The 12,931-nt window shown below is 44.4% G+C and overlaps 1 pseudogene; it reads left to right on the top strand.

The window, feature by feature from the left end:
• The first annotated feature begins 4,624 nt into the window (after positions 1-4,624).
• Positions 4,625-11,126, top strand: LOC129783079 (uncharacterized; annotated as a pseudogene).
• Positions 11,127-12,931: the final 1,805 nt, after the last annotated feature.

Raw genomic sequence — 12,931 nt, 5'->3', positions numbered from 1 at the left:
TGCTTGCTTGATGCAAGCAAGATGTCAATTTATTGTACAGAAGCACAAGTTTAAAACGCGCAGCTTCTGAAAGTGTATATAAACAGATTGGTTCTTGAAGCTAAGCATTGCATACTAGGCAATCCCTGATTGGTGGTTAACTACCATCAATTAACAGCAAGGTGTTACCTTTCCTTGGCGCCATCCTTGGCGCCATCCGTTCCTCATTCCCTTATCTTCTCTCAGCATGACTCACCCTGTTGATTGTTATCTATTCACATTCCTTGTCCTCCCAGGGTTTATGACCTACAAGCTCGAGCACATTCAGCTAACATGGTCCTGATTTCCAGGCCCCCTCCTGCATATGAGAAAGCCTGAGAAATAGTAACTTCTGCAAAGTAAATTTAGTGATCAGTAAAATGTTGCTTTGGAGGAAAAATAGAGCTGGTAGAAGTTTCATGAGAATCCGACTGAGTTCACTTGTAATTCCCACACTCTGATTTAAGCTAAAATGTAGGCTTTGACAACTAAAACAATCTCACAGAATAAATAGAATCTCTCACTGGAAGAGATGAATTTGACCATGAGTATTTTAATAAGGTCACACTTGTACATCAGAGATGATAATCCCCTTTCATGGACAAGATATCTTTTACTTTATTGTAAAAACTATTCATGGGTATTTAGTTGTAGGATCTGAGTGTGCACTACTGCTTTGTTGTCCTCTGAGCTGTGCTTGGACTCGCAATGTGAATGTCACACTATAGATGGGTGGCTCAGTATTGACAAGTGTTTTCTTGGCTTTTAGAAAAAACCTTCCCAAGATGACAGGTCCATTACACTATGAGGCAATTGTGCTCTTTTACTGTATGCCTTACGTAGAAAGACACACCATAAATAAAATAACATGCAGGGAAAGGATTAAAATAATTATGTTTTCCCTGATACACTAATATTTTTCAATTGTGAATTTATTTAATTTAATCACTCATAAATTAAAAGATTTATGAATTACTTATGGTTGTTTACTTGTGATACCTCATCATATATATTGATAATGCTATGAGAATATTAAATGTAATAATTCATAATATTATGCAATGTAAGCTTTCTCAAGAAATCAAGGCCCTGCATAAAACCCCATTGAAAATAGTATAATAAACATTGATTTTCATGATCTTTGGATCAGTCCTGGTTTATAGTACTTTTGGCATTCCGGTCCTGGTCTTAATGTCTTTGGTGGGTATAGGTGTTCCAGATGAAAAATGTACATTGTGAACAAGTAATTTCACCCAAGAATTTACCCAGATGTGAGCACTACTTTCATTAGTCCACACTGTAATTTTATTGGACTACAGAATTTATTAATCTTAATCCAATCACAGCATATCAGAATTTCAAGTTCACTATGCAATCAACTGCTCTATAAAAAACAAATAATGAGCAGAAAAGAATGTATACTGATTGTAATATTTTTGACTGAATGAAGTAAAAGATGAATGTGATTATCAGTTCTGGTTCTTTTTTCATTTAAAACAAGTACTATAGCAGGAACCACCCAGACCAATGGAGAATGAGCCTCACAAGAAGCAATGCAAGTGCAGCAGTGACCCAACCTGAGCTGGCTTTGGCATCCAATAACTACATGCAACACACCACCTCTCCTGTCCTGAGCAACCACCATAACAGATATAACCCAACTCATGAACTAAATGAACTCAGTGGACATTTTATGGACATTTTACAGGAGTGCACCATAGACTAAGGGAACGATAACTGATTATGTATCAAAAGACAGAAAGGGGGGGTGGTGGTCATTAACGAGCATGTATTGGATAGTGAGGGACCTGAGCATGATGTAAATGGTATGGAATAAGGCGTGGAGATTGTACTGCTTTTGGCTGGGATAGAGTTAAATTTCTTCATAGCAGCTAATATTGTGCTATGTTTTGGATTTGTGACCAAAACAGCATTGATGATAGCACACCAATTGCTGAAAAGTGCTTGCACAGTGTCAAAGTCTTTCCTGATTCTTATAATGCCATGCCCAACCCCTCCACCACCCCCCGGGAGTAGACTGGGGGTAGGCAAGAAGTTGGGAGGAAACACAGCTGAGACAGTTGACCCTAAATGACCAAAAGGATATTCCATACCATATGACATCATGCTGAACAATAAAATCTATGGGGAAGAAGGAGGAAGGGGGGATGTTCAGTGTCCTGGTTTCAGCTAGGATAGAGTTAATTTCCTTCTTAGTAGCTGGTGCAATATTGTGTTTTGGATTTGGTGTGAGAACAATGATGATATGAAGCTGATGTTTTTGGTTTTTGATGGGGTAATGTTTATACTAAGTCAAGGACTTTTCAGTTTCTCAGGCTTTGCAAGTGAGAAGGCTGGAGGGGCAAATGAAATTGGGAGGGGACGCAGACAGGACAGGTGACCCAAACTAGCCAAAGAGGTATTCCATACCATATGACGTCAAGCTGAGTATATAAGCTGGGGGAAGAAGGAGGAAGGGGGGGATATCCAGCATTATGGCATTTGTCTTCCTGAGTAACCGTTATGTGTGATGGAGCCCTGCTTTCCTGGGGATGGCTGAACACCTGCCTGCCCATGGGAAATAGTGAATGAATTCCTTGTTTTGCTTTGCTTGCGTGTGCGGCTATTTATTGCTTTACCTATTAAATTGTTCTAATCTCAACCCATGGGTTTTCTCACTTTTACTCTTCTGATCCTCTCCCCCATCCCACTGTGAGGGGAGTCAGCAAGCGGCTGCGTGGTGCTTACTTGCCGGCTGGGGTTAAACCGTGACATTCAGTTATGGCATTTGTCTTCCCAATTAACCGTTACACGCGATGAAGCCCTGCTTTCCTGGGAATGGCTAAACATCTTCCTGCTGATGGAAAGTAGTGAAAGAATTCCTTGTTTTGCTTTGCTTGCATGTGCAGCTATTGCTTTACCTATTAAACTGTCTTTATCTCAACTCAAGAGTTCTGGATTTTTATCATTCTGATTCTCTTCCCCATCCCACTATGGGGGAGAGTGACCAAGTGACTGTGTGGTGCTTAGCTGGGGTTAAGCCACAGCATCTATGTATTTTTAATTGATAATATATGCATAGTGCAAAAGAGATTAATATAGTCCCAGATACTTACCACATTAATAGTACAGGTTTTGCTTTAGATTATTTCCTTAATAATTCCTTTACAGAAATTAAGTACATTCTGAATTAATCTTGCCTGGAGGTGTGAAGTTTATTAGCAGTCAAAATATCTTGTAGTATTCTTGCTATATTTGCATACAGTATGAACATACACTTATAAAATCTACCTGGAGCCAAGGCATGTGTTGTAACATTTGATAACAGAAATGTCTCTGGTATGTGTGACACGTTTTTGCACACAATGGAAAAATAGGAGACAATTCTTTCCTTGTTAGCATAAAATAGCCAGTGTTAAAGAAGTTTCTCCACGCTATGTATCCTGTATCAGAGTGTCAGGCAGAATCTTAATTTATTTGGTACAGCAACGAGTTGTGGCGTATGAAGGCATGAACCCCAAGTCAGTGAAGAAGTGAGATCGTTTATTGCATATATAAGTGCTAGTTATATACAAATGCTTATCTGCCCAAGTTCTGCCCTGGAATGTGCCTGCGTGCAGCAAATGCCTGGGAATTTGTCTATGTGTAGCAAAGCAGTTGCTCATTACAAGCTGTTCACACACTTGTGGTTTCACGGCCAAATTTGGCCACTTATCTGTACACTAACAGCTCTACCAATTCAGCCTTGTTTCTCTACAAGGTCAACTTATTTTAGGCCCCTACAATAAAGTAATTTCCCCAAGATGAGTCTGTTTTCCCTGTGACAGTAATTGGTAAGATATATCCCTAGACTTGTCTCTACCAACGAGGTTTTTGTCATATAGTAAAATAGTACTACCATAGTAGTAGGTGACTCTCTTCTGAGAGGTACGGAGGCACCCATTTGCTGACCTGATGCGCTGTCTAGAGAGCTGTGCTGCTTACCAGGGGCTCATATCAGGGATGTCACCGAGAGACTACCAAGCCTTGTACAGTCCACAGACTATGATCTGCTGCTGTTGTTTCATATGAGTACAAATGATACAGCCAAGAGTAGTCTGAGAAGTATCAAAAAGGATTACAGAGCCCCGAGAGTGGTGGTAAGGGACTCTGGAGTGCAGGTAGTTTTTTCATTAACCCTCCTGGTCAACGGAAGGAGTTTAAAAGGGCCAGCTGAATCCAGCAAATCAATTAATGGTTATGGGACTGGTGCCACAGCCAGGGATTTGGCTAATTAGACCATGGGACTCACTTTGAGAAACCTGGTCTACTGGGGGCTGACAGGGTCCATCTGACAGCAAAGGGGAAGAGCATCTTTGGTCATAGGCTTGCCAAGCTGATGAAGAGGGCTTTAAACTAAAGTTGCTGGGGGAGGGGAACCTCAATCCATCCCGCTCCTAGCAGTTTGATGCCAGTGCCAGCAAGAGATGCCCAGAGCCTGGAGATGGATCACAGGTCAGCAGGAGAGCACCTGAAGAGCAGCACAAATAAATTCCAGCCACTCCAGCCAGTATGTCAGCTGCATCGGGGGGCCCAATTTAAATGCTTCTATGCAAACACATGTAGCATGGAAAATAAACAAGAAGAGTTAGAGACATGCACACACCTGCAGGGCTATGATCTTATTGGCATCACAGAGACATGGTGGGCTGGCTCCTACGACTGGAGTGTTGGAATGGACAGATACAGGCTCTTTAGGAAGGAGACTCAGGGGAGACAAAGAGGGGGTGTCACCCTCAATGTCAATGACCAGATGGAGTGCACGGAGCTCCCCCTGGTGATGGATGAGGACCCAACTGAGAGTTTATGGGTCAGGATTAAAGGGAGGGCAGGGGCAGGAGACATTATACTGGAGGTCTGCTAAGGCCACTCGACCAGGAAGACCAAGCAGATGAGGCCCTCTATAGACAGATAGGAGCATCCTCATGTTCACAAGCCCTGGTCCACATGGGGGGCTTCAACCACCCCAATAATCTGCTGGAAAGACAACACAGCAGGGCATAGGCAATCCAGGAGGTTCCTGGAATGCGTTGATGATAACTTCCTTCTCCAAGTGCTAGAGGAGCCAACAAGGACAGCTGCTATGCTGGACCTTGTTCTCACCAGCAAGGAGGGGCTGGTGGGGAATGTGAAGCTTAAGGGCAGCCTTGGTTGAAGTGACCACGAAATGGTGGAGTTCAAGATCCTTAGGGCAGCGAGGAGGGTGCACAGCAAGATTGCTACCCTGGACTTCAGGAGAGCAGATTTTGGTCTCTTCAGGGATCTGCTTGGTAGAGTACCATGGGAAGTAAGAGGGGCACAAGAAAGCTGATTAATATTCAAGGATCACCTCCTCCAAGCTCAGAAGTGATGTGTCCCAACAAAGAGGAAGTTGGGCAAAAATGCCAGGAGACCTGAATAGATGAAGAAGGAACTCCTGGACAAACTCAAACACAAAAAGGGAGCCTACAGGGGGTGGAAGCAAGGACAGGTAGCCTAGGAGGAATACAGAGAAATTGTCCAAGCATCCAGGGATGAGGTTAGGAAAGCTCAAGACCTGATAGAATTAAAACTGGCCAGGGACATCAAGGTCAACAAAAAAAAAAAAGCTTCTATAGGTACATCGGTGATAAAAGGAAGACAAGGGAAAACATGGGCCCTCTCTGGAAGGAAAGAGGAGACCTGGTTCCCTGGGACATGGAGAAGTCTGAGGTACTCAAGGACTTTTTTGCCTCGGTCTTCACTGACAAGTGGACCTGCCACACCACCCAAGTTGCAGAAGGCAAAGGCAGGGATCGGGAGAACGAATAACCACCTACTGTAGGAGAAGGTCAGGTTCGAGACCATCTAAGGAACCTGAAGGTACACAAGTCCATGGGACCTGATGAGATGCATCTGTGTGTCCTAAGGGAAGATGAAATGGTTAAGCCACTATCCATTATATTTGAAGAGTCATGGCAGTCCGGTGAAGTTCCCATGGACTGGAAAACGGGAAATGTAACCCCCACTTTTAAAAAGGGAAATAAGGAAGACCCAGGAAACGACAGGCCGGTGAGTTTCACCTCTGTGCCTGGCAAGATGATGGAGAAGTTCCTCCTGGAAGCTGTACTAAAGCACATGAAAAATGAGAAAGTGATTGCTGACAGCCAACATGGCTTTATGAAGGGTAAATTCTGCCTGACAAATTTGGTGGCCTTCTACAATGGGGTTACAGTGTTGGTGGATAAGGGGCGAGCAACTGACCTCATCTACCTGGGCTTGTGCAAATCTTTTCATACTGTCCCACATGACATCCTTGTCTCTAAACTGGAAAGACATGGATTTGACTGATGGACCACTCGATGAATAAGGAATTGGCTGAATGGTCACACTCAGAGAGCTGTGGCCAATGGCTCAATGTCCAAGTGGAGACCGGTGACAAGTGATGTTCCTCAGGGGTCCGTACTGGGAATGGTGCTGTTCAACATCTATGTCAGTGACATGGACAGTGGGATCGAGTGCACCCTCAGCAAGTCTGTGAATGACAGTAAGCTGAACGGTGTGGTTGATACTCTAGAGCAGGGGTCCTCAAACTACGACCCGCGGGCCAGATACGGCCCCCCAGGGTCCTCAATCCGGCCCCCGGTATTTACAGACCCCCCCCCCCCGCGCCCCCCCCCCCCCCCCCCGGGGGTTGGGGGGGGAAACCAAGCAGCCGCAGATGACTGCCTGCCACTTAATCTGCATGCTGGCCCCCTGTTTAAAAAGTTTGAGGACCCCTGCTCTAGAGGGAAGAGATGCCATCCAGAGAGACCTTGAGAAGCTTGAGAGTTGGGCCCGTGCAAACCTCATGAGGTTCAAGAAGTGCAAGGTCCTGCATGTGGGTCAGGAAAATCCCAAGCACAAATACAGGCTTGGCAGAGAATGGATTGACAGCATCCCTGAGGAGAAGGACTTGGGAATGCTGGTGGACAACAAACTCAACATGACCCAGCAATGTGCACTTGCAGCCCAGAAAGCCAACCAAAACCCTGGCTGCATCAAAAGAAGTGTGTCCAGCAGGTAAAGGGAGGTGATTCTCCCCCACTACTCCACTCTGATGAGACCCCACCTGGAGTACTACGTTCAGCTCTGGGGCCCCCAAGCATAAGAAGGACATGGACCTATTGGAGAGAGTCCAGAGGAGGGCCAAAACGATGATCAGGAAGCTGGAGCACCTCTTCTATGAAGACAGGCTGAGAGATTTGGGGTTGTTCAGCCTGGAGAAGAGAAGGCTCCATGGAGATCTTATTGAAACCTTCCAGTACCTAAAGGAGGCCTACAAGAAAGCTGGAGAGGGACTTTTTACAAGGGCTTGTAGTGATAGGACAAGGAGCAATGGCTTTAAACTGAGAGAGGGTAGGTTTATATTAGATATTGGGAAGAAATTCTTTCCTGTGAGGGTGGTGAGACACTGGAACAAGTTGCCCAGAGAAGTTGTGTATGCCCCATCTCTGGAAGTGTTCAAGGCCAGGTTAGATGGGGCTTTGAGCAACCTGGTCTAGTGAAAGGTGTCCCTGCCCATGGCAGGGGGGTTGGAACTTGATGAGCTTTAAGGTCCCTTCCAACCCAAACCATTCTATGATTCTCTTCCTCTGTTCTGTTGAGGAGGAGCAGTGATAGAGTGGCTTGGGTGGCACCTGGTGGCCAGCCAAGGTTTAGCCAAGACAGTTGTATAATTCAGTGAGTGCTATCTGGCAATCTCTGGTGTAAAAATATCACATCTTTTAGTAAAGGTTTGTAGAATTAGTCAGACCAGAATGTGTTCATTGAAGTCCATGTAGAGAAATCAGGTGATAGAATGGTGATTTTTGTTTGGGCTTAGAGAAGCTTTTGCCAACAAATCTGAAAATGTGTCCTTATCTCCAAGTAGGAGCAAGGATACATGGGAAAGATGATTGGGAGAATCCTGCCTGTGCCCATCTCAGAGGAGCTTGTAGGCAACACATAACTTTTAGCTCAGCAAGGCTTTTGCCATTTCAGTGTGCATGAATACACCTACAAAATATCCCCACCCCGATACTTTTAGCATTCGTTAGTGCAGAAAGACAGCAGGTCTGTTACAATGCAGAGTGGCACAGGCATGATGTAAAATGTAATGGAATAAAGGGTGGATACTCTCCTAGTTTCAGCTGGGATAAAGTGAATTTTATTTTCAGTAGCTGGTGCAGTGCTGTGTTTTGGATTTAGTATGACAATAATGTTGATTATATACTGATGTATTAGTTGTTGCTAAGTAGTGCTTACTCTACATCGAGGACTTTTCAACTTTCCCATGCTCTGCCAGTGAGCAGGTGTACAGGAAGCTAGGAGGGAGCATAACCACGACAGCTAACCCAAACTAGCCAAATGGATATTCCATACCATAGAACGTCATGCTCAATGTTGGGGGAAGAAGGAAGGGAAGGGACATTCAGTGTTATGTTGCTTGTCTTCCCAAGGAACTATTACATGTGATGGAGCCATGCATTCCTGGAGATGGCTGAACACCTGTCTGCCAATTGAAAGCAGCAAATGAACACTTTGTTTTGCTTTGGTTGCACACACAGTTTTTGCTTTAGCTCAGGGGTCCTCAAACTACGGCCCAGATACAGCCCCCCAGGGTCCTCAATCCGGACCCCGGTATTTACAGAACCCCCCCACCGGGGGTTGGGGGGAACCAAGCAGCCACAGATGACTTCCTACCACTTCATCCATGCCAGCCCCCTGTTTAAAAAGTTTGAGGACCCCTGCTTTAGCTATTTATAGAGGACGGAGGCAGTGGGTTGTTTGACATTGATAATGTGCAGCTGTGACCTTACTTTGACAATGTGCAGCTGTGATCCTGCAGCAAAGAGGTAAATAACTTTGAGGGAATATGAGAAGAAACCTGTATGAGACAGAAACAAAAGAGGAATGTGATCTCACTTCTAGAAGATAAGGAAACAGTGTGAACAGCAGAGAGTAGCCTATAGTGAACAGCAGCTGGGCACATGGACAGTAGAGTTTGACCAATAATAAAGCTTTTAGCAGCATATGTACAGAGTATAAACTTATAAAAGCTGTAACTAACTAACAATAAAGGTTTTTGCTTCACCATCCTTGCAAAGTCCGTGCCTCAATCGCCACAGCTATTAAACTGTCTTTATCACAACCCATGAGTTTTCTCACTTTTACTCTTCTGATTCTCTCCTCTATCCCACTGGAAGGGGAATGAGCAAGCAGCTGTGTGGTGCTTAGTTGCTGGGTGGGGTTAAATCACAACACCCACAATGTATATCCTTCTTTGTCTGTCTTTCGAATCAATAGGGTGTTATAGCAGCTCTTTATGCAGACTTTCAACATCCATGAAAGGCAATACAACCTCAAATTGCAATTTCTGCAAAGAACCAGTTCATGAACCCCTCTTCTAAAGTGCATACTGTTTGTTCAGCTGTTCATTCACTGTACATTCAGCTGTTCCCATTCACAATTGTTTTACTGGTACTCCTCTTTAACTCTGCTCTAACAACTTAAGGGTTATAAAAATGCTTCTGCTACCAGTACTTCATGAAAGAAGGTAAGGAGTACATCACTCAGCTTTCACTAAAGATAATTTATTTTTGAAGAATAGGTGCTTGGAAATGTTAGGTACAACCCATTAGCAGATCTAGATTCTGCCTAGAGAATGCATTTTAATAGAGGATGCCCAGATACTATTGATTTGTAAGCAGATGAGTCAAATATGAGCAGACAAAGCAGGGATGGGATTCCCAAGAGAAATGTAGAAACATTGCCCAAGTGTGCAGGGATGGAGTTAAGAAAAACAAAGCTCAGATGGAGTTGGAACTAGCAAGGGATATGAAGGCCAAAACAAAGAGCTTGTATAGGTATGATGGCAGCAAAAGGAAGGCTAAAGAAAATGTGGGCCTGTTACTTAGTGGAGCAGAAGGCCTACTGACCAATGGCATGGAAAATGCTGAGGTATTCAATGCCTTTTTTTCTTTACTTCAGTTATCACCAGTAAGTACTGCCCTAAGACCCCTCAGTCCCCTGAGCCTCCTAGCAGTCTGTGGGAGTGAAGCATTATGCACAGTAGAGAACAATACAGTTAGAGAACACTTAAGCCAGTTGGACATATACAAGTGTATGGGACCAGATTGGATGCAAAAGGGGCTGGCCAATGCCATTTTAAGGCCATGCTCTATCAACGTTAAAAGGTGTCCTGGTTTTGGCTAGGATGGAGTTAACTTTCTTCTTAGTAGCTAGTACAGTGCTGTGTTTTGGCTATGATGGGAGAACAATGTTGATAGCACACTGATGTTTTTAGTTGTTGCTGGGTAATGTTTATACTAAGTCAAGGATTTTTCAGTTTCTTGGGCCTTGCCAGCCAGAGGGCTGGAGGGGCACAAGAGAGTGGGAAGAGACACAGCCAGGTCAGCTGACCTGAACCAGCCAAAGAGGTATTCCATACCATGGGATGTCATGCTTGGTATATAAACTTGGAGGGTTAGCTGGGGTGGGGGGGATCGTTGCTCGGGGAGTGGCTGAGCATCGGTCAGCGGGTGTCGAGCGGTTGTACTGTGTATCACTTGTTTTCCTTTTTCCCTTTTGCTTTGCATTTTATCCTTTTCCCCCACCTTTCCATTATAATTGTTATTATTATTATCGTTGTTATTGTTCTTACCTTTTTATTCTGTTTAAATTATTAAATTGTTTTTATCTCAACCCTCGAGTTTTACATTCCGATTCCGACTCTCCTCCCCACCCCTCCAGGTGGGGGGGGGGGAGTGAGCAAGCGTCTGTGTGGTGCTTGGCTGCCAGCTAGGGTTAAACCATGACAAAGGTCATGGTGGTCAAAGAAGTTTCCTGATGACTGGAAAAATGCAAATGTTACACTCATCTTCAAGAAGGGCAAAGGGAAGAATCCAGAGACCTACAGGCTGGTGAGCCTCATCTCAGTCCCTGGGAAAGTTCTGAAGCAAACTCTCCTGGAAGCCATGCCCAAGCACAGAAAAGACAAGAAGGTCACTGGGAGCAGCCAGTATGGATTTACCAAGGGAAAATTGTGCCCAACCAACTTGATTGCCTTCTATGATGAAATGACTGACTGAACACTAGGGAACAGCATTGCATGTTATTCACCTCGACTTCAACAAGGTCTTTGGTACAAAGTCCAGTTATTGACTGATTATCAGTGGCCTCTCAAGGGCTGATACTGTGGCTGATACTGTTTAACATCTTTATTAATGTCTTGGATGATGGGATGGAGTGCATACTCTGAAAGTTTCTGGATGATACCAAATTGGGGGGTGGGGGCAGTTGATACACTGAAGGGCAGGCTTGCTACTCAAAGGGACCTCAACAGGCTGGAGAAATGGGCTGACAGGAAACTCACTGAGTTCAACAAAGGGAAAATTCCCAGATCTGGGATGGAACAACTCCATACACCAGTACAGGCTGGGGGCTGACTGGTTAGAGAACAGCTTTGCAGAAAAAGACCTGGGGTCTTGGTGGGCAACTAGTACATGAGCCAGCAGTGTGCCTTTGTGGTCAAGGCCAACTTCATCCTGGGCTGTATTAGCAGTAATGTAGCCAGAAGGTTAAGAGAAGTGATTCCCCCCCCCTCCCCCTTCAGTACTGATGAGACTACAGCTGGAGTCCTGTGTCTACTTTTGGGCTCCCCCGTACAAGAAAGACATTGACATACTGGAGTGAGTCTAGCAGAGGACCACCAAGATGGTCAGGGGGCTGGAGCATATGGCATAAAAGCAGAAGTTGAGAGATGGGATTGTTTAGCCCTCAAAAGAGAAGGAAGGAAAAGAGGCAATGGGCACAAGCTGAAACGTGGGAAATTCCACTCAGATATTAGGAAGGTTTTTCCCCATGAGGATTTCAAACACAAATAGGGGCCATGCTCAAGGAGTGGGATGGGTTGGACTAGAGACCTCAAGATGTCCCTTCCAACCTATATAATTCTATAATTCAATAAATGCCCATCATCATCCACTTGTTTTCTTGTTTCTCTAAGCTACTACAACAGCTTAGGAAGCTTTAAGGACTTCCTAAGCTATGGAACAAAGATAGTACAAACTACTTTCAGTTAGTTTGAGCAAAGGTGGTAGATTTTGTCTCAGAAATATGCTTGTTGTATGTACTGAGATCGTCTGTACTCACATCCCACCCACTGTGGGAAATGGCAGCTTCCAGCTGGAAAGAGAGAACAGCTTGGGACAACATCTTTTTAAACACCACTCCAGATAGACCTGTGAAAGTATGTCTGATTATGCCCTAAACTTTAGTAGTGAAGACAGCTCCAGATTTTGGGTGCATAGTATTTCCTTGGGAAAAGAGTTCTGTTCATAAAATTGTTCGGAATAAACTGTCAACAGCACCAAATTGTAGTCAAGATAATTTTTTTTTCTTTTTTAATGCTGTTAGGCTAATCCAGTTATTGGGAAAGAATGTATACAATGGTATTTAGTGAAATCTGAAATAAGATCAGGAATAATAGCATCAACTCAACATAGGAACTCTATTTGGCATACTATTAACAGTGTCAGAAATGGATAAAGGTTTGACTGCCTTAGTTCCTTTGTGGAATAATAATTGGCTTTACATTTGTGATGGCTTTTGGCACAGTTTAGATTGTTGTGGGCTATATGATGTTTTACACCAGGGGTCCTCAAACTACGACCCGCGGGCTGGATACGGCCCCCCAGGGTCCTCAATCCGCCCCCCGGTATTTACAGAACCCCCCACCCCCCCTGCCAGGGGTTGGGGGAGAAACCAAGCAGCCACAGATGACTGCCTGCCACTTCATCCACGCTGGCCCCCTGGTTAAAAAGTTTGAGGACCCCTGTTTTACACATTAGAAGTGATTGCCTGAGGTGAGGCAAATTAAATACATTTAAAATAA

Source organism: Falco peregrinus, chromosome W (assembly GCF_023634155.1).
Source record: "Falco peregrinus isolate bFalPer1 chromosome W, bFalPer1.pri, whole genome shotgun sequence".
Taxonomy (NCBI): domain Eukaryota; kingdom Metazoa; phylum Chordata; class Aves; order Falconiformes; family Falconidae; genus Falco; species Falco peregrinus.
Note: the sequence above shows the minus strand (reverse complement) of the source record. Positions and strands in the feature narration are given on the sequence as shown.